At 38.8% G+C, this 27,473-nt stretch overlaps 2 long non-coding RNA genes across 4 annotated transcripts in view; both read right to left on the minus strand.

The window, feature by feature from the left end:
- LOC107968432 (uncharacterized) overlaps window positions 1-27,473 on the minus strand; it is a 182,780-nt gene that overhangs the window by 8,340 nt on the left and 146,967 nt on the right. The gene's annotated exons all lie outside the window — the stretch shown is intronic.
- LOC107968431 (uncharacterized) lies at window positions 7,914-22,408 on the minus strand. Of its 2 annotated transcripts, XR_010151525.1 has the most exons (4): window positions 19,464-22,408; window positions 18,906-18,986; window positions 17,929-18,721; window positions 7,914-13,002 (listed from the first exon to the last, which is right to left on the minus strand). It is a non-coding gene; the product is annotated as an uncharacterized LOC107968431 (long non-coding RNA). The 2 variants fall into 2 exon arrangements; XR_001709608.4 differs by having other exon boundaries at window positions 17,929-18,986.

Raw genomic sequence — 27,473 nt, forward strand, 5'->3', positions numbered from 1 at the left:
TTTAGTACTCAACTGCCTTTTAAGAAACATTCTGGCCAGGCGCGGTGGCTCACGCTTGTAATCCCAGCACTTTGGGAGGCTGAAGTAGGTGGATCACGAGGTCAGGAGATCAAGATCATCCTGCCTAACACGATGAAACCCCGTCTCTACCAAAAATACAAAAAATTAGCCGGGCGTGGTGGCATCTGCCTGTAGTCCCAGCTATTTGAGAGACTGAGGCAGGAGAATCACTTGAACCCGGGAGGTGGAGGTTGTAGTGAGCTGAGATTGTGCCACTGCACTCCAGCCTGGGCGACAGAGCGAGACTCCATGTCAAAAAGAAAAGAAAAGAAAAGAAACATTCTAAAATGCTTTCAGCCATGACAGTCTTATTGTCTTTCTTCCCCTGAATCAGAGGTGACTGGGAAGATATACACTTCCGCCCTACCCCAATAGCTTTCCCAACAGTTGACTTCCAAGCTCTTTGGGTGTTGAAAATCTGGAAATGTATTTCTGTGATCTTTGACAATCTCAACTAAAAATCAATGGGTCCAGTTGCATCCTACATAAAGTTGAGTTGTTACCTGAATGCTCAGCCATACCTTTCTCTGAGGCAGCCTTCTGTGGCACCCACAGTAACTAAAGAATATGCTATAGCATGACTTCTAGTTATCTAACCAATATTTATTTCCCTCTTCTTCCTTACTATAAGATCCATGAATTTGTTTCTGGTATTCATGTTCCCAGTTCAAGAGACAACACTTCTCAGCCTTTCTTACACAAAGAGGTAGCCATGGTACCAAGTTCTTGACAAAATAAAAAATCAACATAAACTGTAGAGTAGGGCTTGGTGGTGGCATCTAACTCAACAGGTGTGCACCTGTTTTCATTTCTTGCTTTCCCGTCCTTCTGCCTGTAATGCAGACATGATGGCTGTCACTGCAGTAACTCCTTTTGAACCATGAGCTTATCCTGCTCTAAAGATTTGGAGCAAAAGACAGAGTTGGGTTCCTCTTGATTTCATGCAAGCACCATTTTGGGTGGGAAAAAAAAAAATCAAATCATTTAAATCACTTAGTTGTTAAAGTCTCTGTTACTTGAAGCCAAGCACAAATCCTAAGTGACACAGCTAATACATGTGTATGCCTGTGTGTGTGATACCACATGTGAATGTATGTCTGCATATGTGTATGTATCTATACGTAGGTGGATAGGTAATAAACAGATAGGTAGCTATAGAGATGGAGTCTTCAAAGTCTATTGTGTCCCTCTAAGTAGTTCATATTTGTTAAAAAAAAAAAACAAAACCATAGACACCATTGTGAAATCTTCCAAAATCTGTGTAGTGCCACTCTTTATTTATCTAATTAATTAATCAATTAATAGAAACACCGCAACTGCTAGGGGCCTTAGCAGTTTTATTTTTCTTTAAACCAGCATTGACAAAATATGATCCATTGATTACTAGTCTTGCTGAAATTTCCCCAAACACTAAATGAATTCACTAGGATTTGAGGTTTATGGTGTGTATGAATCTCTTGGAGAAAATCTGCACTGGAGAAACTTGTTTAACTTTGTCTTCTCCTAACTTACCTGATTATAAAACAACTTTCTCACAAGTGAAACCCCAAACTTCCCACAAAGCAAGTTATCAGCAAAATGTTTGGGAGAGGTGATTAGATCTCTTTTAATATCCGACAGGAAAGCACACAGTATTTACTAAGTAATTGTGTTCTGGAAGTTTCTCCACAGAAGCCAAAGGAGATGAGGCATTCAGGAAGGAAGGGTCTTTTTGGTGACCACATTGTCAAAATCCTCCTCATGTAGCTCAAGGAATGTAGAGGTTGAGAAAACACCACTGGTGCTGCTAATTCTGTGTTTGATGTTACTGTGGCCTCTAGCCTAAGTTCAAGCTAATTTGAGCCCCAAATATCCTTTGGCTGGTCTCCCTGGCCAAAAAAAAAAAAAAATTCTAGTGTCTTCTTTGGGAAAGGATGAAGAAATTTTAATAATTTGCATTTTGGGTCATCTTGTCTGCAAGTTTTCTGCACAGATGAGCAACTAAAAAGTGGCTGAGGAGTTTCTCTGTCTTTCAGATGCCCCGGTTTGTACTTGGAGTGCTAGTTAACCTCAGCAAAAAATTATTGTCAGCAATAAATATTTACTTTTCAAAAATATCCTGAGGAGACTGGAAACAATACGGGCAAATCTCTCTGGTACTGTTTTTTCATTTAGAGATGACAAAAAGTCTAGGGAAAAAGTGACAGTTTTAAGGGCTTTAAAAATATCTAATGCTTTAGGTTTGAAATTGGCAGTGAGCCAGGCCCTGTCTTAAAGGGAGAGGCACTTTATTATACTTTCTAATTCTTCCAAAGTCTGTCTTTAGGATATATGAGCTGCCTCTAATATGACTACTCTATTCTCATCCTCTAGTGGTATACTCTGGTCTCAGCTCATAAATTGAAAATTGAGCATCTGTAAATCAGGGCAGACTATTTCAGAGAGCCATTGTGAATTTCCAGTCAAATCTTCCAGTTTATCTTAAATATTTCATCTTAATGTCACCTTAAGAAAAATCTTTCATTCAAGTAAGTTACAACATCGAGTTCTAAACTGATTACACTTCTCCACTGACCTTCTGCTAGGAGACTGCTTTTTGTCATTAATGTCATTTTTGCTGACCTATTGTGGGACTAAAGGGAGATTTTTTTGTTTCCAAAAACACAAATTGACTAAAACCACATAAAGAATAGGAACTCAAATGTCAAAAGTGTACTAGCTGCTTTGTAGAAAGAAGCAATTGAAAAGATTGCTTTCTGTTCACTATTTGCTATTTATATTTTTATTGCCATTTTTTTTTAAATGACTGGGCTAATAGTCACAGTATACTGTGGTCTGAGGTGATTGACTTGGTTTACACACTAAAGCATCTATTTCGAATTAGTTGCCAAACATCTGTTGTAAAAATTAAGTTTATACCTTCTAAGTATATTCATAAATACATGAAATTCTGCCAAGTCTGATTGCCCTTGGATGGCTTTTAAAAAATTGCTTTGCTCATTTTTCCTTCTTTGGAACCACTGTTCAGCAGGTTAAATGGAGTTGAGGAAATTTTCATGTCTATTTGTTTATACAGGAATCAACATATTCCACCCTTAACTCACCCACTAACAAGTCTGATGTTGAATTTTCTTGTCATTTGATCTAGCATTTAATAACCTGTCAGCTGAAAGGGCTTTAAATAAACATTTTCATATAATATTTAATGCAATTCAAGGGTATGTGCCCTGAGGCTAAAGATGAACAGACAAGGGTAACAAGCCCTCCTCCTTGGTAATACATGTGCATTTCTACACATTCTAATCCTTTAGTCCTTGAGACTTATAGGCAACAGCCTTGGATACACAAGAATCCAAAAATACATAAGGTAGTAATATACTTTATGATTCCACTTCCTGTACAAGAGCCTCTTAATTGCTGCTCTCCACTCTCTAGTCACCTCCCACCTACAATAAACAGAGAAGCTAGCAGTAAGGCTATTCTATTTTTGCCAAAATACCTTGACATTAAACTTTGAAAGTTGTCAGGTAGCCAGTTTTCCTAGAAGCAACAATCTCACGTGGGTCAAGGTTGGAGCGGTGGATTAACTAATTAGTCCACACCAGGCCTGAGGACAGAAGGGCAGCTTGAGAGCAGCATCAAGTCATGAAATCCCAAAGGACTGAGCTGAGTGGTACCAATCATGAGTGAATTGGTCCAGTATAAGATAAGAAAGAAGAGGGCAGACTAATGCCGAATTGGAATGCTCATACTCCCACCTCCTAGACGCATTTAGTTTCAAACTTTAAAATTACTGTACCAACCAAATCAAAGAAAACAGAAGAGAGAATTTGGTTTGCCAGTCTATGAACCTGGTCTTCACAATGCATATGTATTAGACCAAAGACTATAAAATGATAGCTGGGCCGGGTGCAGTGGCTCATGCCTGTAATCCCAGCACTTTGGGAGGCCGAAGCAGGTGGATCATGAGGTCAGGAGATAAGAGATCATCCTGGCTAACACAGTGAAACCTGGGCTCTACTAAAAAATACAAAAAAATTAGCCAGGCATGGTGGCAGGCACCTGTAGTCCCAGCTACTTGGGAGGCTGAGACGGGAGAATGGCATCAACCTCAGAGGCGGAGGTTACAGCGAGCCCAGATCACGCCACTGCACTGGAGCCTGGTGACAGAGCGAGACTCCGTCTCAAAATAATAATAATAAAATAAAATGATAGCCACCTGGCCCAACCAAAAAACACAATAAACATTAAAAATGAGATGTTCAGAGAACATCGTGAGCCGTCATCTCCTGCAGTGGGTTGCTGTTTTTATGTGCTTTCAGGTGAGCATCTATATAGAATTCAAAAAATGGAGGCGAGACCAGATTTAGATTATTCTGTAGTTCAAAAGTCAAGCTGCTTACTAGTTGCATTTCCATTGAAAAAGCCACTGACATTACCAGAGAATACATAGTGCACTTTTAAAAGTCAAAGGAAATATATGAATTGGAAAAAAATGGCAGTGGATTCTCATTTTTTTGTCATCCAGTTTTCTGAAAATCTCCACAGGTTTCACCCCACCCTGTTTGCTCATTATTGGTATTTTCCTTTATTATCACAATGTGTTTTCACTCCTCTTAAATTGGGCAAATTGAAAAAAAAAAAAAAAAGCCTGCCTCTCTCTTCCCTCTCTTGAAGTTGCAACTACCCTACCTCATTATACCTGAGCGGGAATCACAGAGAAAGTGCTCAATTCATCTATCACCTGGATTTCCACTATGAACTCTGCCGTCCTTTTTATTTTGGGGAAAATATTTTTTAGAATTCATCTCAGATATTGGATCATATTTCCTTTTGTTACTCATGTTAAATATTATTGTAAATTTGTGTTAAAAAAGGTAAAGTTATGGTTATCTAAATTCAACCAACTCTAAGTTACATAAAAATCAATCAGAGCTAAATTGAGAAGATATTTAAACAAACATCGAAAATTTCACCAGACTTACAAGCTCATATCTAATTCCACAGGTAATTATCAAAATTCAAAAATTTTACATAAATATCAACATGGGCAATGAAATCAACTATTTCCTCCTCTACTAGGTAGACAAATAGTTTTCCCCCTAAAAAAGAGTTGGACGTAGTCCTTATACTGTTCCTTACTGGCAAAGACAATGTTGATTTAAAAAGAGAATCACTATCCTGTAGTTGGCCACTTCTAGTGTGACTGCTAAGAAACATTTTCCTTCTCAACAAGACTACTTAAAAGGAATGCGTTAGTCTAACAGGCCTTGATATCTCACCATGATTACAGAGAGCACTGATTCACACCCCACAGAAAAAGCCTTGAAGAATTCAGGCCTCCAACTCATGAGTTTGATAGGCTGTGTTTGCTTCTGTAAATACATGACGAATTAGATCTGTCAAGACTTTCATTCTGTAAGAGGAGCAATAGTACCACAACTTAACACTGGAGCTTAATAATGATCCTGGAAACTTCTACATTCCTCCTTAAGCACAAGTAAGTGTTGAGCTAATAAAAATACAAGTCTCCAGCCTAGGCACTATGGTTAAACCCCATCGCTACAAAAAATTTGAAAATTAGCCGGGCATGGTGGTACCTGGAGTACCTGTACCAGGTGGACCTGTTAGTCCCAGCTTCTAGGGAAGCTGAGGTAGGAGGATGGCTTAAACCCAGGAGGTCGAGGCTACAGTGAGCCATGAGCGTGTCACTGCACTCCAACCTGGTTGACAGAGCAAGACCCTGTCTCAAAAAAATAGAAACAAAAACAAGTCTCACTCCTCACTCCTCAGTTGTACATTGCCCCACCAGCGATACATTCTAGTTTCAATTGTGAACAGTTTATTCAAGATCTTTTCTCTTTGTTTCTTCCAGATTCCTAACTTCTGAATTTACTTTAATAACATTTACATTAACAATTGGACTAAAATGCCCTACTTTAAACACAAAATGCATGTTCTTTTGCTTTCTTCTCCATAGCTGCTTGTTCCCTTATCTACATTGAATTGAATCAATTATCATTCCACTTTCCCAGTATGCTGATTCTGCAGTTATCACAGAGCTAACTTCTTCCTAGAGAAGATTCCAATACTCATCACTTAGAAATGGCGTTAAAATCCAAAAAATACCTGATGTCCATCACACCCAAGGCTCTGTATTCCTTTATAAAAACATGCTACATTATAAGTCCAATGTACCACACCAACAACCCGTGAGCTATAACATGGGGCCACTGGCAGAGAATGCAGCAGAATCACTTTTATTAGGTTTTGCCTCAGCAGGAAGGAGCAAAGTGACCCCCAGATGCAAAACTAATGGGCAGTGAACAAAGGGGGTAAGACCGGGTTTTCCTTACAAATCAACAGGCTCTTGTTCCCTGGAATTGGTATCTGTCTCACATCCAACTGGCCAAAGTGTTATACCTGGCTGGGTTTAATTTGTTATTTATGTCAGCTTTGCATATTTGTAAGGTTCAAGGGTTTATTGCCCTGGCCTGACCTTGCCAAGTCAGAGTTAACATGTGGTTCTCTAGTAGCAGTTTCTTTCTAATAAACTTTACTTGAAAGAACATGTGTGATAGATTTTGCTCATGATTAAAAAGAACAGTTCTATGTTCATTGTTCCCCAATTTGGTTTTGAAGTTCTGTTGAAAGTCACCTCTGAACTTAAAAAACAAAATCCAAAATATTATTCTCTTTTAAATTTCATTGAAGACCTTTATTGTACTTTGTGTTTTAGAATGCCGCTTTATGACTGTTCTAAAAGATTAATGTGATCCTCTAAAACCAAGCTAAATAATATATTTCCAAATCGTTCATAAGATTTGGCACGTAGTTTAATTTTGGTTATGAGAATTAGTAAAGTTCAGTAAGCAATCTCTAGTTTAGAAACAAGAAATTATTAGTGTGTGTGCATACACACATAAACATATACATATATACGCATATATATCCACATATATTCATACACACACATATATAACACAATATAATACAATACAGCAGAGTGAGTGTAGGATAGAAGATAGCAGGGTTAGTGAAAATCGTCCTTAATTTGCTTGCTTAGTTTCCTACCATTATTAATGTATAGAGGAAAGGTATGTTGAAGATAGAACATATCATTTGGATCCCTTTTTTTTTTTTTTTTTTTTGAGACAGAGTCTCACTCTGTCACCCAGGCTGGAGCACAGTGGCACAATCTTGGCTCACTGCAGCCTTTGCCTCCTGCGTTCAAGCAATTCTCCTGCCTCAGCCTCCCAGGTAGCTTAGATTACGGGTGCACGCCACCACACCCAGCTAAGTTTTGTATTTTTAGTAGAGATGGGGTTTCACCATGTCGCCTAGGCTGGTCTTGAAGTCCTGACTTCAAGTGATCCACCTGCCTCAGTCTCCCAAACTTCTGGGATTATGGGCATGAGCTACCATGCACGGCTGGATCCTTTACGGTAAGAGCCAACATCCATAACATTAGAAATTGGCTGCTGGAGGGGGGACTCCCAAATCTAGGATGACCTGATTTGTCTGGGTTTATCCAGGAGTTTCTTAGTTGGAAAATTAGAAGCCTCATCTCTCAAGAACTCCCTCTGGTCCAGGCAAACTGAGATGATTAATTATTCTACAGTCCCCATATCTACCTGGCAAGGTTTCTGGCTCTGTTTTCTTTTAGTTGATCCAGGGTATCTATTAAATATAAACATTGTCTTCAAAAGCTAATGGACAGAAACATTCATCAAAATCTAAATAAATTCATTGGCCTGTTCATTGGAGTGAAAATGAATGGAACTTCAACTTAACCTGTTGAAGACAACAAGAACACTAATTGTCCATTTTAGTTCATTTCAGGATGACAAAATCAGTTAGTTCAGATAAAATGCATCTTAACTATATTAAACTCAATAGTTTTAAAATTTTTTATTCTTTTTTAATGCTTTTCTGCTCTGCTTTTGATTTTGAAACCCTGAATCTTCACGAAGTCCTGGAACAATAGCAGAAGTGTCATTGTTTTCCCATCAAAATCTAGGTAGTAGAGAGCAGGAACCCAATTTGTCTGGCCAATGAAAAGATATGAGTAGTTACAGCTTGTGGGGCTGCACTGTTGGTGAGCATTATTCTTCTCCAGGAAAAATAAATGAGAACCAACTCACAGCTTTATACACAGTTGTCCTCATACAGTCCTAACCTCAGATTACTCTGTCTTTTTGCTTATGTGTAGAGAAACTTTCCTATTTTATCTTATTATTTAAAAATAAAAATATGATTAAAACCATGATAGAATCTACAGTACAAAAATAGTCAAATTAGTTCAAAGTTGTGTGATCTGGGAATCAAGAAGAAAATATCACTTAGGAGATATTTAGGCGATACATATCATAAAACATATATGAGATATATATATATATATTTCCCTATTTATTTGCAACAACTGAACATAGGAAAGTGAGCGGTTGAACTGAGAAAGAAAATAATTATTTAAGTGGGTTTGTGTTTCAAAACCCCTAAGAAGTGTTGCAGGGGTATCTGAGGATTATTGTCTTTCTGAGATCTCTGTTTGATATGAGGACAGCTATGCCTTAACAGGGGAACAACTAGGTAAGGCAACCTCTCCATGTCTCTAGCCCTGCAACTTGTGCTCCTGTGGCCTCATCTCTCTTCTGCTCTGCTGTTGCTTGTTTCTGTAACTCCAATGTAATGCAAATGTATTTCCTCAACAGAATCCTACACTTATAACTCTGTGTGTGTGTGTGAAAGTGTGTGTGCGCACACGCGTGCATGTGTGTGTGTGTGAAGGAAGTGGGGCGAGTACAGTAGGGAGATGAAGAGCTAGATGTGAATTGGACCATAAGTGCATTATTGAGGGTTTATATCTTCCTTTGAAGTATACAGCATTAGCCACTGTCAGGGAGAAGATACCAAGCCAGACAGTAATTGCAATAATGGAACAGACAAATGGTCTATGTCCCCATTAAAGTCATCAACACCTCTAATTTTTGAAAGGGGCTTGTTTGAAATACAGTAATTGTGATTATGTTGTCCATAAAGGCTATGGGCGATCAGCAATTGTCAGCATGCCCAGTGCCTTTCCAATATCCTTCTGGACAGAGATAACTAAATCTGAACGCTAAAGCACAATTTATTTCTGAATAACCTTATAGAAAGGGTGTTTTATAATGTTTAAAAATTTAATACAGCATCTAAGTAACACCTTCCCTTTGTAACACTTCATTTTTTCTGATTTTTTTTAAACTCTCTGCTTTCAAGTCCTCTAATATGCAGCATTTACTCGAAAACCAAACAGTTCTGGCATTCTCTCTTCCTCTCGATGCTCTGCCCAACCCTTTCATAATTATGCCCTTCTCTGTTTCCTTGATATTTCCCCTGGGCACTTCTGTCTTTCCTATAAAGTTCTCCTCTCTCTCCTCAGCTTGCCCTTCTTCCTCTGAGCCTTGTAATTGTGTTTCAACAAGGTCACACTCAGAAAACATTGACAACATCACATCCACAGAATTCTGGATAGAGAAATCCTCAAAGTCCGAGAGAGAAAAAATAAGCTCTTTTTTTGAACAAATCCTTAAAGCATTTTCTAAGACCCTAAGAACTTAATTCTGGTGGTAAATATTTTGCTCTGAAGGAAACAAAGACACAAGGAACACCAGTTTAATTTTAGAGGCCACTGGACATTTTGAACTGATTCTTTAGAGAGGACCATGTGCCGTGAAGTTCTTAGTTCATGCTGAAGAATGAAATTGTTTCCATCAAGAGGAGTTGTGTCACATAAATAATGTCAATTAATGGAATAAAAATAATTTGAAGTGAAATGTCATCAGCTTATACTGTTACCCTCCTTCTAAATAGCTAGTAATCTAAGAATAACAGTTTAAACTACACACCATCTACTAGAAAACCTCATTATTAACAAGAATTTTTCATCCTGATTCTCTTGACCTATCGAAAGCCAAAACTCAACACGTTGCCATTTAATCTTTAACAAGGTCCTAGGTTATTGAAACCAGTATGAAATGAAATTTATGGGCTAACATTTAACTGTTATTCTTCACATCTTCCCAGGTTACTCTCCATCCTGGGGAACCATCTTTTATTAGCATGAGTAAATATATAAAAGCCCACTGCTAAAACACTTAACAGATCTTCTCTGTCAAGCCTGTGAACTGCAGTGTCCACTCCATTTGGAGGTCCCTGCTTCTTTTTTTTCTTCCTTTGTTTAAAATATGCTGACCACACAGTGACCTCTCCTAACCTATCAGTCGAAAATTACAACCAGCCACACAAACAAGCAGCCCGGGGTCAGAAGGAGCAGGGTCTGCTCAAAGTTAGTAATCATACATTAATTCCCTGACATAATTAATCAAAATGAACCACTGTTATCTAGCAAGAAACCTTTAACCTATTACAAAGGGGTCAATTTGCGAACCACTTGAGCCTGGGAGTTTGGTACAAATAGCATACGCCCTTCATCCGGGATGCCCTAAGTAGGGAAAAATGCCTTTGAAGTCCCAAATCTACTAGATTTAGATATAATTTCATCAATCAAGTTAAAAGCCTGCCTCCCTCCAGAAGGATTTTGTGGAGCTCTGTCAACCAGCTTCGTTGAGTGGTGACTGAAAATCCATTTGTAAGGTATTTTTTTTGGACACAAGTCGACTAGAATAGGTCCGACCTGACAAAAGAGGCAAGAGTTTATCAAATTGAAGAGGAAGAAGGAGGGGCAACTCATTTTCCCCTTGCAAGAAGAGTAGTAAATCGGATGTTTGTTATGCACATGAACTGGTCTATGCTTCCATTTTCAAGATTAAACCTGTCAGGTGTTTAAAATCGATATTTACATGGTGCAGGCACATGGTAGGAAAAAAATTAGAAGAATTAAAAACGGTTTCACTGTAATTCAGGGGAATTTTTTTGTAGTTTTGCACATGTATAAATGGAGCATTGGCCTTCAGTCATATTGCAAGCACCCTCCCAGGATATGCATAGGTGTTCATTTGCAGAAAACAGGTAAGCACAGTTTTGTTTGTATTCCTCTCACCATTAATTTCTAACATCCCCAGAGATTGAAGGTGTTGCCAAGGGCCCCAAAATACCTTCAGTTGAAATTGTTACATCACTAATGTGCTCAGAAACTTACATCTATCATATCATACTTTCTGAGTTGGAAGACATCAAAAACCAAAAAGGATATATTGTATTTTGAAAGGATTTATATGGAAATACACATGCCTTTTGATAGGATCAAACATATCACATATTTCAAAACTGATGATGGTCATCAATTTCAGAATTAATGTCTGGCAAAGCGTTGACACTACTCTTACCATGGTTACCTGAGAAATTGATCCGGATAGGAAGGCCCTTGCAATTATTTATTTCAATCCCGGGCCATTTCAAACAGTTTTTCAGTGAATTGCTCTGTTTTCTTCCCACACATTCGACACATATTTCACTGAATTTGATCACTGCAGTGGGCCCAGGGCACTTGCTGGGAAGTTCTTCAATGTGGTGAGTACTGTCATATAGAGCTGTGGATAAGGCAACTTGAATGATGCATTTAATTCCTCCTAACCAGTAGATACTTGGAGGTATTGTATTATTCACCTTGCTATTTCAGTCTTGAATCCATTTTAGAGATGAAAAAATGGAGGCCCAGAGGGATTAAATACTTTAGTCAAGAACACACACACCCAGTCCAGGAGTGGTGGCTTATGCCTATAATCCCAGAACTTTGGAAGACAGAGGCAGGTGGATCACTTGAGGCCAGGAGTTTAAGACCAGCCTGGCCAACATGGCGAAATGCCTCTACTAAAAATACAAAAATTAGCCAGGTTTGGCGGTGTGAGGCACAAGATTCATTTGAACCTGGGAGGTGGAGGTTGCAGTGAGCCGAGATTGCACCATTGCACTCCAGCCAGGGCGACAGAGCAAGAGTGTCTCAAAAAAAAAAAAAAAAAAAAGAAGAAGAAGAAGAACACACACCCAGTAGCACCTGAACAGGTATTCAGATAAAGGTCAGTTTGTCTTCATATCAAGTTCATTTTTTTTTTCAAAAAGCAACCTTCAAAAAACAACAAAAAACAAAAACAAAAAAAAAGCTTCTGTGGAGATGAAACATAATAAGAATCTGCCAGAACAACCCCTCCATTTTTCTCAGTATAACTCACTATCCAGAACAAGAAAAAGAAAGTATCTTTCCTCAACCCCCACCTAGTAATTTGCTCAGCTGGAAACAGCAGCCCTTCAAATCCATTCTACCCTCTGAGCTCAAGCCCTCCTGGCCCTGTTTCTGTTCCTGAGACGTAAGTTTGTCTCCTCCTCAGGTCTCTTCCCCACCATGCACTCCCCTCCACCTGGAAGGCTATTCCCCTCACTAGTTGCTTCACCTGGCCCTTCTACCACTTGCAGGTCTCAATTTAAGTGTCCCTTCCTCAGAAAGGCCTTCTCTGGCCTCGCTATCTGAAGCCATCCTTTCCTCCTACCCCCAGCCACAGCATAATCACCTCATTAGGCTTTGTTCCCAGCCTTCTTCACAATCCCAAGTGCACTGCTTGTTTCATTTATTTAACATATCTTTCCATCTCATCTCCCCCGCCAAGTGGTGGGATCTTGTCTGTCTTATTGTGGTGTTCCAACTGCCTAGCACGGTGCCTGAGTGCAGGCGGGAATGAATGAATAGCTTCTGGCGAGGTCATGCTCTGACTTTGGAGGCTAATTCTTGATTCAGCTGTGGAAGGAGCAACTATGGCTCTGGGAGTTTCTGTAACTTGTGAATGGGCAGCAAAGAGACTAAATCACCTCTTTTGGCAAAGTTGTAAGGGACTTCAATCCAGGGACTTCCTGTTCAGCATGAATATTAGGGATTTTTGCTCTCCTCCCTGGATCTCTGAAGATGTTGGGACCATTTGTATAGTTTCTTTCTCTTTAGCAGCAGGCCCGGTGTGTTCTATGAATTCAAACCTGTTTCAAGAGTACATGTAACAAAAAACACAGAGGTTGCCTCCTGGTGAACGGCCCCAACATGCCAGGATCAATTTTCAGGTCCCCTTAGCAACCCTCAAGAAACCACTTGTTGTCACTCTGCAGATGAGGACATAGAGGCTCAGTGAGGAACAACAGTTCCTGAGAAGTAGCCGAACTCCAAATACCATGCACTCCTGCAACCCTGTGCCATCTGGTCATCACACAGAACAAGGAGACAAACAACACTAAATAACATATAAATGCTAGATGTAAATAAAAGACTTCGCAGCACACGCTCATGAGTTTCATCATTTAAAAATAACCAAATATGTTAAAGAGTCTGGCACCTCCCTCCCCCCTCTCTCTCTTGCTCTCTCTCTCTCTCTCTCTCTCCATGTGATGTGCCTGCTCCCCTTTGTGTTCCACCATGAGGGAAAGCTTCCTGAGGCCTCATCAGAAGCTGAGCAGGTAGATGCTGGTGCCATGCTTCTTCTACAGCCTGCAGAAACGTGAGCCAAATAAATCCCTCTTCTTTACCAAAAGAAAAAAGAAAAGAAAAGAAAAAGAAGATAACCAAATAAAAAGCACTGATGATTTATTTTAGATAATAGTAGATCATATTTAGTAACTATCATTCACCCCAATAAAGAATACAGAATTACCCACTGTTAAGTTTGACTGGCTTAAAAAAGAAAAGAATACAGGCCGGGGTGCGGTGGCTCATGCCTGTAATCCCAGCACTTTGGGAGTCTGAGGTGGGCAGATCACCTGAGGTCAGGAGTTCAAGACCAACCTGGCCAACATGGTGAAAACCTGTCTCTACCAAAAATACAAAAAAAATTAGCTGGATGTGGTGGCGGGCGCCTATAATCCCAGCTGCTCAGGAGGCTGAGGCAGGAGAATGACTTGGGAGGTGGAGGTTGCAGTGAGCTGAGATCGTGTGATTGCACTCCAGCCTGGGTGACAACAGTGAAACTCTGTCAAGAAAAGAAAGGAAGGGAGCAGAGGGGAGGGGAGGGGAGGGGTGGGGGAGGGGGAGGAGAAGGGGAGGGTGAGGGAGGAGGGGAGGGGAGGGGAGGGGAGGGTGAGGGAGGAGGGGAGGGGAGGGGAGGGGAGGGAAGGGAGAAAGAAACTGCATGCTTCATTTCAAAAGGACTGACTGACAGCCAAAAGTCATGTCGTCACTGTCCCATGGTGACCAGTCTTAGGATGCTAATGGATTTGTAGGCAGAGTGCTTCTCCTTGCACATCCCATGGGTCCCTCACTTTCTGTCTGTGAGTGTGCAACCAGGGGCTATGAACAGAGTGCCTTGAAGTCACCTACCGGGGTGACTAGCACGAGTGCATGAGAACCCTGACTCACAGAAGCACCTGGAAGCTCTTCTAAAACTACTACTGTAAGCAGGAAGATGAGGAAAAACCACGGCCATTCTCTCACTTGAGACTCTAACATCACACCTGTTCCAGCGGCTCCTAACCTTCACATGCCCTCTCTCCCAGCCAGCTCCCCAGGAGCCCAGGTTTTAACTGGGGCTGGATTTCCTTCCCCAGTAGACAACGGTGGCAAGCCTCCCAAGCCTTCCCTTGACCTGGAAGGCTCCTCATGTGCTACTGGTCCCCCACACATTTAAAGCTCAGTCCTGCCCGGGAGACTTGGAGGAATGTGATACCTGGGCCACCCTGCTTGTCTTTCAAACTGCAAGGCAACATTGTTGAGAAAATGTGTGGATGAAATACAATGCTCAGCGACCTGTGCCTCCACAGGGCTGTCCAAACAGCAGAATGATGCCAAACTGGCCCACGCTCACAGAGCCGGGTGACAAGAGAGGCAGCTGTGATCTTGTGAGCAGTCTGGGGATTCAGTCTTGTTCATGTCAGGTACTTCCCAAGAACGCAAGGCAGACGACATGATTTTATAAATTTGCAAAAGCTTCACACCTTGAGACAAGATCCCAATTGTACAGTGGATATGCAAGGAAAAAAATTTGGAAAGAAACTCGAAAATTACTACTATTCTCAAGGAAGATACAAATCTAGGCCAAAAAGGCTACTTATTACAACCAGCTCATCGGAGCCCTTCTAAAAATTTCTCGTCACATGTTCACCCTTGACAAGGAGTAAGGGAATTATATTAAGTTAAATTTATATCTTCTATATTCTCCCACTGAAACACTTTATTTTATTTTTTAGTAACAATCTTGGGTATTTATTTTACAAAGTCATTAAAACCAAATGAAGGAAGCTTGCTATTAACTTGTGAGAAGCTTTATATATGCTGTCCGAGAAGTTCTAGCCAGAAGAAATGTTTAGCACCTCACAGTGGGTCATGGCTTTAAAAATTATTAACATAAGTTGCCAATATAGTAAGTACACCAAAGAATAAATGCTTTCTGGAGACAGAGGTCAGGGGGACTTCAAAACAATTTCAAAACTGGCTCTTAAGGGGGTTTCCAGCAAGACAGTTCATCATCCCAAGAAAGACGGTGAGATACTGATAGGGGCTTTTGCTGGAACCAAAAGAATTTAGGTTTAATTCCACCTCTCTTTCAACTGGCTGTTGGACTTTGAGATGGCTACAGGGCTCTCTAAGCCTGAGTTTTGCCATCTGTAAAATGGAGGCATTAATATTTACCTTTGAGGATTGAGAAAACTAGACGATATGTGTTGCACCCAACAAGTGGGGACTATTGTTTTATCCCTGAAAGACGTAGCCAGTACAAATGCAGTGCAGTTTCATGTCTCCGAGTTGCACATTTCTCTGAATGGAATATTCAACTTCTGACTCTCCTGGGCTACATCATATTGCTCTGATTGTTCTAAGATGAGGACTTTGGATTTAAAGCTAGGTTATAGAACACAAAGGGAATTCTTCCTAAGAGGAATCGACTTTGGTTATTAAAATACTCTTTTTTCTAGGGCAGCTTTACCTAGGTAAGATTATATGACCCCCTAGGGTGCCTCCAATGATCTCTAGAGATATTGGAAAATTCTCAAGTTATTCTGAAATAAAAATTATTTTAAAGTAAATTCACTTGGGTTTTAGAATTTGCATGTGCCCTATATGGGCATGCATATTCGGTTATGTGACAATGCTATGGAATGGAGAAAAAAATGGTGTGCCGAAGTTCCAAAAGATTGGTAATCCTTTTTACATATGGTTGTGAATGGCTCTCTTGGTTTCTTATTGTAAGAATTCCCACATTCTTACAACCCAGTAAGTCAAAGGTAAGGTCTGTTATGAGGCTAAAAACATCAGAAAAAAGCCAGGGGCTTGTGCAGGTGTCTGTGCGTCTACTTAAAAGCTAGAAGTGTTGGTTTTTCTCACTAAGTAGTGGATAATCATCACAGTGAGCCTCGCGTTGGCCTTTCACCAAACCAGTGTGCAGAGGAGGAAGCAAGAAGACCTCGTGTGCACAGCCCATTCCCTTTTCCTTCTTCCCCAGGGTCCTTCGCTCAAAGCATTCCTTGGTGTCCACCAACACACATGGGCCCCCAGCCCTACTTAGTGTCTAGTAGGATGACTGTTAGGATGACTGTTCAGGAAGCAGCTTCCAGCTTGTCCCCAGGAATGCTTAGCCCTTCTTTCAGAACTCTGCCATTCACTGGCCCCAAATACTACTAATTAAATCCAGGACAATTCAGAAAATCATGGAAATGCCTTTCAGAAATAAGAATGGGTTCTCCTCTTCACTCCAAAGATGTAAATTTCAAGCAATTATAATCTACCTTTAAAAATTAATGCAAAGCATGTAGATGTTGGTCAGGTTTTTAAAAACCTATAGATGCTGGTTAGGGAGAGAGAGAAGAAAAAAAAAAGAAAAGGAAAGGAAAGAAAAACAAAGAAATGGAAAATGACTTCCCTCCAAAGTCTCCTTTCATGATATAAGCAAATCAACAACTTCCATCAGTTGACATGATTTCCAAAATGAAAACATTACTGACTTGGTCACTTGAAAAATCCACTAAAGATCATTCTTTTTCAGACTGGTAAGAGCTAAGCAGATTTCCTATTTGAAATTGTGCTGAGAATGTTCTATTGTCAGTGCCAGAAGCTTCTTGTCCATATACTGGGTCCAACCAGTTTTAAAGGTGGTGGGCGATACAGGGATTTTAGAATTATTATCATAAAAATCAAATGCAAAGCCAGATGGCCAGTGCAATGGAGAGCATTCGTTTTAGGGGTGATCATTTGTGGAATTTCACAGGAAAATCTATATGCGACACAAAAATATTATGTGTCACATTTCACCATCTACTGTGTTGAAAACACAAATCTATGTTTTCAAGGGAGGACAGAAGACAGGAGTGGTGAAATGTGACACACAATATTTTTGTATTTATGAAGAATGCTATAAATTGAGTCTCCTACAAAACACTGGTGATACTCAGTCAACCTGGGTTGCTGTTGATCTGAAAGTTTCCTTCATTTTATCTATCAAAGAACCCTTGCATTTTTCCTGCCACAACCAAGTCTCCTGGCTCTTCCTGGTTTGTGTCACAAGTTCAATTAGGTTATTTAGACACTTTGGACATTTAAATTCTTTGTTTGTGTATGTTTAAAATCAAGGAAAAATGTCATGGAAGGTTACCAAAATCCATGTAATTTACCCAAGAAATGAGTCTACTGGGTAAATACATATTGAGGCAATTTTTAAAGTCATATTTATTTACTCTACACACCTCAGTCTGTGGAATAAATAAATATTTGAGCTGTGCACTCTGTGTGTTAAAGCACCTCATGAAAATGTATGCTGACACTAGATGTGCAAGAAGAATCTCCTTTTAAGTTTTATATCTGAGCCATTTAACTTTGGGGGATAGAGAAAAGGAACAAATGGAACCATTTTATAGGGGTAATTACCACATTCTACACCCCCACCCACCCCCATCAAAGCATATTTAAGATGAGCAGCTGAAACTCACCTCAATTTTTCCCTTTTATTTTCAAAGGCCATCGACTGCACCAAAATGTGTACTTTATAATTAATTCCTTTCAGTTATCTCCACACCTCCTTCTCCAGCAGGCATCAAATCATTTCAGTAGGGTCCGGTCTCAGAGTTGGATGTGTTTACACGGATGGATCTTAAAATCTGTAGTTTCCCTTCTTTGTTCTTTTCTGGAGACCTGGGAGTAGTACCCTTCAGACATTTTATTGATCTTTCTTCCCCTTTGGCTCATACATGCTAATTGTACCTCTGTAGCAAAACAATCTTATTATCATGTTAATTAGTGGGAGGGCTGTTGAGGTTTTCCACTTCATTACCTACTAATTTCAAGATAAATGAATCCACAGGTTACTAAGTAAATAAGGTCACCTATCAAGCACTTGTAAACGTGTTTGTAAACAGGGAGAGGGGAGGCAGAAGGAAACCTGTTTGGTTTTCAAATGAGTGGGCTGGTGGGGCTTAGCTCTCGGATGGAGTTGAGAGTCCCATCAGGGTGGCCCTGTCCCTGAACTCATTTGTAATGAAAAGGGAACGTTTGCCATCCACCTGGTTTCCCAGTGGGGCACTTCCTCGGGAGCTCTCAAAGGCCTCTTTGTAGCCGAATTCATTCTGTGCATTGGGCGCTCACGGCCACTTTTGTAGAAAAAGCCAGAAGTGAGGTTCACACTGGGCAGGAGAACTTTGAAGGGGGAGGCCGGTGGGTGGTGCGATCGCAAATCACACTCTTCTCAGCTTCCCAGACTTATTTCCATCTTGGGCCGGATTGTTCCTAGTTTCTCCGGATTAAAAAGCAGAAGAATTAGTTATGAGGGAAAATGAGAAAATCGAGCCTGCCAAAACCCAAGATTTTTAGCGGATTTCCTTAAGGCAGAAGGGGAAAACAATTGCTAGGAGAATCTTAGCTACAATGCCAAAAACTAAACAAAAGGATGAATGGGAATTATTTTCTTTACCCTTTCATCTGTCTTTAAAAACAGTCACAATATTCAAACAGGACTTCGTTTTGCTTTTTCATCTTCTCTTGATGCTGGTACCTTAAAAAAGAAATTAAAGGGAAAAAAAGTTGTATATTTTTATCCCCTAGGAGATTCTCATCTTGTGGGCGTTCTATTTTGTATGTGGAACCTCCAGGGGCATCATTGTCCAAAGATCTAACTGGCATCTGAAACACTGAATTCTCCCTTCTTTTTTTTTTAATTAAGATAATAAATTGGTCTTAAATTATCCCTGAAATCAGACCAGTGTTGATTACAATGGGGCTCATGCTGTGACAGCTCAAGATGATGTTATTTTTATTCCTTTTCAACGAGATCTTAATCTCTCCCTGCGTGTAAACAAATTGTCACTGTAACCTTGTTCTCTAATCTCCCAGTCAAAGACCTTTAAAGCATTGGGAGATAACAGATCAGGCCAAGATTTCACCAGCTCTTCAGCTGGCGCGGATAGGCCACCTTTCACTCCCACCGGCTGAGTCTTTAAACACTGAAGGAGAATTAATAACTACATCTTACATGAAAAGCTCCACGGAAACCTTTGAAGGCCGTATATGTTGTATAGCTGGAGTCCCGAACATGCAAGCTGCTGGTCTGGATGAGAAATGCCTTTGCTTCCAGGAGAAGGACCTGAGCCAGTGGTGGGAAGGGGACTGTTAGGGAAAAGGGACAAGAAAGAGAGACACAGAGAGGGACATTCAGAGACAGAGAGACAGAGAGAAACTGCCCTAGAAATAGAAAGAAGGGGAAAAGAAAATCAGAGAGACAGAGTCGAAGTGGAACAAGAATGAGGGTAAGAAAAGAGCTACCAAAAATGGTCCACCCAACAACTGGTAAAAGCAACCGGTGACAAACGCCACTTTGCTGGTATGAGAAAACATTCCAGAGAGTGGATCAGATTACCTTCCCAGCCATTTCAAAATATCCCTGTGTGACTTTCTATCGGAGAGTCCTCTTTCATGCCATGAAAGGGAAATTCTGCAAACATTCCCAAACGCTGGTGAGCAACAAATTACTAAGGAGCTACCTAGTGAACCCCAGTTCAGAGACCTCAGATACACGGACGTGTTTGTTTTAAAACCAGTTAAGAGGCATGTCTAGGGTGCGGCAGATCTTCAGCAATGATTCTGAGGGAATGGGCAGCTAGTAGTACCAGGCGCCTGGTGAGGAGGCTGCAAGATTCTCATCCAAGTCCTCTCCCCAGTCCCCAGCAGAGCCCAGAACTGTCCGCCATTTTCAGACTCGCTCATCCATCTTTGGGTCTTCCCAGTTTGACTTCTGTCCTGTGACTCCCCAACCCTTCCTTGGCTAATATCATTAAAAACAGGACAGCGAGCCTTAATGGGTGATTTTCTCTTCAATTAGTAGGGGACTTTGATCACCAAAAGTGGTGATTCAAAGTAGGAATAAGTTTAGCTCTGGGTTTGCCTTACCTCTAATGAATTTTTCTGGAAACTCCATGAATTTCCACGAGCCAGCATTTTTGAGTGGAAAGGTCATGGACTCTGGTTCAACAGTGTGACCTTTCACAATCTATAAAATGGGGAAAATAGTAACATCTTTCCCTTGGGCTACTGCAAAAATTAGATGAGTTAATGTAAATAAAATATAAAAGGCATTATCTGGTACATTAAAAAATAAAATAATGCTTTTCAATAAATAAATTAATCCTTTTCCATAAATGTTAATTATCACTTCGTACAGAGCACACCAGAACCTAAATTTAAGTACCATTTGTCATAGAGCAAAATCGTTTGCTTTGAGGTATGAGTCAACTCCTTTGCCCTGGCAGAGAAATAGGTCACTTATGGGAGGAACTGCTTGGTGATTTTCAGGTGTGCTGTGAAAAATCATGCTGCACATATGAAATTTCTTCCTAGGTCAGGGCTGCTTCTTCCTCCAGTTCCTCCAGAGACTTTTTTTCTCTTTAAGAAACACTGGCTTTCATAATATTAGGTGATGTTTAAGTACCTGCTGGGTATTAGTCTGCTTAATTTTATTTTTCATTAAGTCAAAGGATTTGCACATAATTGGTTTCCCTCCGGGCTTCCATACCCACCTGTGGTTAGCAGCCACAACTGTGATATAATGTCCAGACAAAGGTGGCTTTGCTTTTTTTTCTTTCTTTTTTTTTTTTTTAAGCAACTTTTGGAGGCTTACATCAGTTCATTGGTTTACTTCATTTTTTTGACAATATTTATTGCACTTTTTCTGAATATAAGAGTAATATGTTTATTAAAGAACGCTTGGCAAAAAACACACACATATATTTCCTACTATTTATTGAACACTTATTATTTGCAAGACCCTTGTAAAGCTTAGTGGCTTGCAGGCATATGCCACTTAATCTTCATAACAATTTTGTGTTGGAAATACCTTACCCAAGACCACAGAATTGTAAAAGTGACAGAGTCCAGACTTAGAGTAGATCTGTCTTTCTCTAGAGGGTGTAATTTTTATCCCTACCTATCTGTGACAGGTAAGTAAACAGGCAAGGAGCAGGCAGTTATAGAAAGAGGAACACTAAAACCAACATATCCACTCTTTATCCACTGTGTAGGGAGGGGGGGATGGTTTCCTTGTAAAGTGAAGTATATTGAGGCATTTGAGTCATACTGGTGGATAGGATATGTTTTATGCCAAATATGTGAATGTTAAAATCCTGGTCTCACCACTCATAAAGTGATGAGACTTTTATTGTAGTAAGAGGTTAGATAAGTTACTTATACTCTTTGTTTGCTCTTTCTTTATCTATAATAAGACATTTAATTCACAAAAAGTATAGAAAATATTTGGCATAATAACTAAAACATGTAAGCACTCATTACACATACACACACTGTACATATACACATATTGCAAAGTCAGTACAGCACTCTGTATAACATCCACTCCATAGCACACCACATCAAACTCATTATTACATCCTGAATATTTCCCATTTCAGTTAAGATTGTTTTAATAGCAATATATTTTTCTTTCTTACAGTTTCACCATAATTTAATTTAATCATTCTTTATTGTTACACATTTAATTAATTTCAAAGTTTTGCTGTCTTGAAGAATACTTCATTGTATCCCTCCCAATGAATCATTGAGCATCTTCTGCTCTCTTAATATCTCAAAATTGTCCTAAAAATCACTGAGTAAAAATGTGCTTATTTTCTAGGCTTTCTATAAATACAACCAACTGTGCTTCTGAAAAAAATGCAAATTTGCACTTCAGTAAGGACATAACAAGCATTTTTTTTGCCTTGGCCAATAAAAAACTAAAAATGTAATTAAAAAAAAACTATTTCATAATTTAATTTCTTTTCCCAAAAAAGTATTTCTTCCATTGCCATTGTAAGTGAAAAATTTTTTGATGTTTCCTTTGGCTATCTCTATAAATTTTCTGAATTATCAAATTATGTCCTATGTTCTATTGGTTACTATTTTCTATTTGTTTATCTACTTAATTTTTAAGAACTCACGATAGATTATGATTTTCAAATTAAATTGTATATTTAATTTTCATATGTACATTATATAGATATTTTAATGTTAATGTAGTTTTTTATACTTTCTTAGTTTCCATTTATACTCAGAAAAGAAGTAGAATATATTCATCCATATTTTCTCTTAATAGTTTCATTATTTCATTTTAATAGTTACTGCTAATTGAGTTTAGTTTTCCTTTTAAGGAAAATGTTGACCTAGGACCTATTACTACGTTCTTGGTGATGTATATACATTATCTCATTTAATTATAACCCTCACCCCCAGCCAAAAAAATTAAAACAGTAAGGCAGCTGTTAACAGTAAGGCATCTTTTCAAACAGTAAGGCATCTTTTCACAGATGAAGACCTGGACTTGCCCAGAGACCAAAAAGAGTGAAATGGATCAGTTATAGGTCAAATTTAGGTGTGTTTAGTTAAATTAAAATGAGAAGAAGATAGAGTTTTGAATCATAAAATTGACCAGTGTCATTATCACTAGAAAGTGATAGGTAGGAATAGGAGATGCATGGCTCAAGAAAAGATGGAAGAATGGATGAATGGATCAATGGATGGATGAATGAATTAATAGTCTAAAAAGGCAATTTATCAGCCTGACAAAAATGTCTTTCCCTGCTTGGTAGACCATTAGTCTGGTTTAGCCTAGAGTCATTTCACAATCCTCCAGCCTCCAGATAAACTATTATTATTATGGTACTACTCAGGAGATTCCTGGGGTCAAAGTGACTGGCATGGATGAGAGATTTCATACTTCCTACTTCCTAAGACCAACAATTCATACTTCCTAAGACCAACAATTCATCCTTTTATGCCATAGTCAGTCCACCAGTGAGCACTTTAATTGGATGTTTTGTAGAGGTTAAAAGCAAGGGCGTATGCAGCTGATTGTCAAAACCTGAATCTTAGCTTCCTAGCTTTGTAACTCTGGCCAAGTTACTTAACCTCTCTGTGCCTCAGTTTTACCACTTGTAAAATGGGGCTAATAACACTTAAAGTCTCAGGTTTTTTGTTTTTCTTTTTTGCAGATCAATTAATTAATAAATGCAAACCCCTCTAAACAGAGCCTGGTGCATAATAAGTGAAAAACAAATGTTTTTAGCTGTTATTATTATTTTCTTCTATGCTAAAGATATATGTGATATGTAACAATAACTTTCATAAACAGTAGGAAAATTGCACAGGGATTTTCTTGGTTCATTAACATGACTCTACACGCTTCCAAAAAAAGTATGAGGATATAGAAATACCCCAGTGGTCTATAAATAACCTTGAGAATTCAGTCTTTTGGGACACAAGATGTTCTCAGGTTGTGTAAGTTATACTTAAACATTTTCTAAAAGAACTAGCCACAGTGCAGTTCATACAGGTCACGATTTTTGTACTTGTCAAGATTGCTTCATAAATATTATCTCATTTTGAATCAGGAACAAGTTTTATAATGAATACATCTAAATAGGCTTTGGCAGTGCTTACGTCGTGTTGGAAAGTCAAAACCTAAAAAACCAGATTATTCAACATCATTATAAGCCTCTAAACCCAAATGTCTGACAGGATGCAAGTGTCTCTCTCTGTGTGTGTGTGTGTGTGTGCATCTGTGTGTGTGCAGGGTAGACACAATCTTAAATTGCCTAATGTTGGAAAAGCAGACAGTGACAACAGAGGCACAATGATAGATAGCCAGCACATTTACACACCAGGAAACTTTATTTAGAGAGTCACTGAGATCATACATACAGAAATGTTCTCTATCTTATCCCATAGAACCTCCACCATCCACTCTGCAGAGAGTGCTGCCAGTACAGGCAAAAGAGACACCCACACAAACAAAAATGGCCTGAGATAACCACAGTTTGAAGTCTACAATAGAGAAATGTCCTATCTCTGGATAAGCAGGGTCTGTGGTGACTCCTATTTTTCTTCTCAGATTTCTGAAATCTCTTCCCTCAAGTGTAATCGACATTTTGCTCCTTCCACCCGCCTCACCATCACCACTATTCCAAACAAACACCCACGAACTTTGACAGTAAGAGAATGATTGCATTGGTGAGAAGCTGGGTGATAAGTCAATTTACTCTAAGCTGAAAAAAACCATGGGAGTCACAATGTCCCTTGTTAGTGGTTTAATTTATAAAAGTACAACGCTTAATCATTTAATAGCTTCATTAAAACAACACCAGAAGAAGGTATAAAAACAATCATCCATGTCTTATAAGAAATTGATTTCTTTCTGGTACTTCATACCTGCCAAATTGAAAATATGTGCTAAAAAACTTACAACCACTCAGATGACAGCCAAAGGGAAAGTGATGACAGTGCATCCTTGTATTTGTAATTTAGCTACAAATACACCTATGTTTATTGGAACATGAAAAATCTATCAAAGAAAAAGACAGTTTTAACAAAAGAATCTTGTGTGTTCCCATTTGAAGAAAAGTATAGTACCGTGAAAGTCAAATAATGTATGTTTTAACTGTGTCATTTAAACAAACAGATGTTTAGAACATGATGTGATGTCTATAGGAGGTGTAGGGGAAAAAAAAATTCTAGACTAGTGCACACCATTGTCCCATAAGAGAATTTCACTTTTTAGGCAAAATCTCAGAAGATTGGATATACGAACAGGTTGCTTTGGGATAATGGAAAATATGAGCTCATTAGCACCAGGTTTGTTATTTGTTCTACAACAAAAAAGTAAATTACAATGCATTAGTGGAGTTAGTGTTGTTTTTAATGTGCTTGGGGATACAATAAAACTTTTATTAGGGAAGTGTGATAGTATGTTTGTGCTACAGTGTCAGCATCCTGCTCTTGTACAACAGCCAATCATGTGGCCCAGTGGAACATTCTTATAATGATGTAATAAAATTTGACTCTGATATTGTAAAATATGTTTATGGTAAGGCTGTTGGGATATTTTTACACAATCTTATTAGAGCAGGTGCCTAAACCTATTATATTTTGTAGTCCAATTTCAGTGGAATTTTTAAAATGTCAAATTTCTAATCTGGAGTTTGAATGCTGAAATGATCACGTTATGATGCAAAATGTGATCTGCAGCCTCCCCCTCCCCCAGGCCTCATGGATATGAGATGGCACGAAATTGCCATCTTAAAGCAGAAATCTAATTGAGAGTTTTCTCAATGAACACAATGCTATTGGCTATACTGCAGAATTTGTCCCATGGACGATTGGGCATTAAAAAAAAATAGTAACTATGAGTACATGTAACTATATTTTCTGGGTCCTCCTTATTGAATACAGTGTATTCTTAGTTATTTTTCTTCTCCTGTTGTTCAACACTTTTCTCCTCTGGCTTATCATCACTTTGAGGCCCCAGCAACATGCATCAGATAATGCATGTCCACAAAAGACAGTTGGCCAGGAAATCCAAGGACAATGCTTGGGAAAGAAAGAAAGGCCATCTATCCCTAAGCTTTGGACTAGGACCTAGGTTTATAGAACTCCTCTTATTCAGAATAGCGTGAGTTGCTCAAAAGTGGATATTGCTGACTCATGTTGGAGAGGTGGAGATACGGTCTTCAGTGTAAATAATTGTGTTTATTGAATAAAGCACAATGAACCTGTACAAGTTACAAGGCTAATAGATAGCAAGAAGAATAGGAAGGGTTCAAAGCTCTTCTTAGTTTTTAGACTAAAATGAGCCTAGAGCAGAATTTTCTGAAGTGTTTTTCCTAGAAGATGTGCTTCATAAAACATGTATCAAAGCCAAAGAAATTTAGACAACTTTGCATATAGTACTAATTATAGTATTATTTGCTGTGCACATTTGCATATTAAAGGCTCTGAGAAGTTCCGCGGCAAAAACTTTGCATTAATAGCGCTAATTTTAAAACCGTTTGATCATGTAATTCATTTGTTTTTGCACAGTACACTAGAAAGTGTTGTAACTGAGAAAAAAGTATGGGCAACATATGTGGTTAGAATAAAAGATTTAAAAAATGTTTTAAAGATTGTGGTTTAATTATTCAAATAATTAGTAATATATAATTTTAAAGCTTGAAAGGGCCTATCTTCCTTGTCACTTTAGGGCAGTTTATGTTTTAAATAATATTTGCTAACTTCTTTCATTGAAAACAGTTCATTAAACCAGTTTTGTTAATTATATTTCCAAAAGGCAAAATGCTTGAAATTTTTTACAATCAAACCTAAATTAATTAAGATCCTTAGGGGATTAAAATTCCAGTTAATTAAATTTTTTAAACAGAAAATTAAACAGAAAAGCCTTTTTGTTTCAACTTATTATTGGGAATTTCTCTTAAATGTATGGGCATGTTTTCATATTTTACAATGAATTGCTCTCGATTATAATTAAATTTTGTTCCATCATTTAGAATTTTACACAATACCTCTGAATTATCATTCTAAATATCATGATTCTAAAGATCTAGAGGACTGTGGTAGTAGACACTCAACATGCAAGAGATTAAGTTGAATTGAATTGGTAAGGAACTTGACCCGACTTGGGTCACAGGTCCATCACTGGTGTGCCCGCATATTGAGTTGAGTGTTGAAGTGAGGAGCTGTCCTACTATATAAATATCATGATTCTAAAGATCTAGAGGACTGTAGTAGTAGACACTCAACATGTAGGAGATTAAGTTGAATTGAACTGGTAAGGAACTTGGCTCTCATCGACCTGACTTGGGTCATAGGTCCATCACTGGTGTGTGTGCATATTGAAAGAATGTGTATGTGAGGAGCTGTCCTACTATAAGCACATAGCTTGGGAGTGGAAAAATGCTGATTCACTGCCCTCAAAGAAGATAAAATTGGCATTATGCTTGTACACACACACACGCACACATACACACCCCCACAGCTGATTGATACAGTTGCTTTATTAATTGGTTGTAATCCAATTTGTGAGACTTTATAATTTGCTTATGTTTTTCTACAAAACTTAGATACAGGACTTTTTGGCATTGCTAATCACAAAGTATATTAAATTTTTTTAAAAAGTAAGGGGCTGAATTTTGTTCATAAATGAATTGCAAATATTTCAACATAGGGG

Source organism: Pan troglodytes, chromosome 16 (genome assembly GCF_028858775.2).
Source record: "Pan troglodytes isolate AG18354 chromosome 16, NHGRI_mPanTro3-v2.0_pri, whole genome shotgun sequence".
Classification (NCBI taxonomy): Eukaryota; Metazoa; Chordata; class Mammalia; order Primates; family Hominidae; genus Pan; species Pan troglodytes.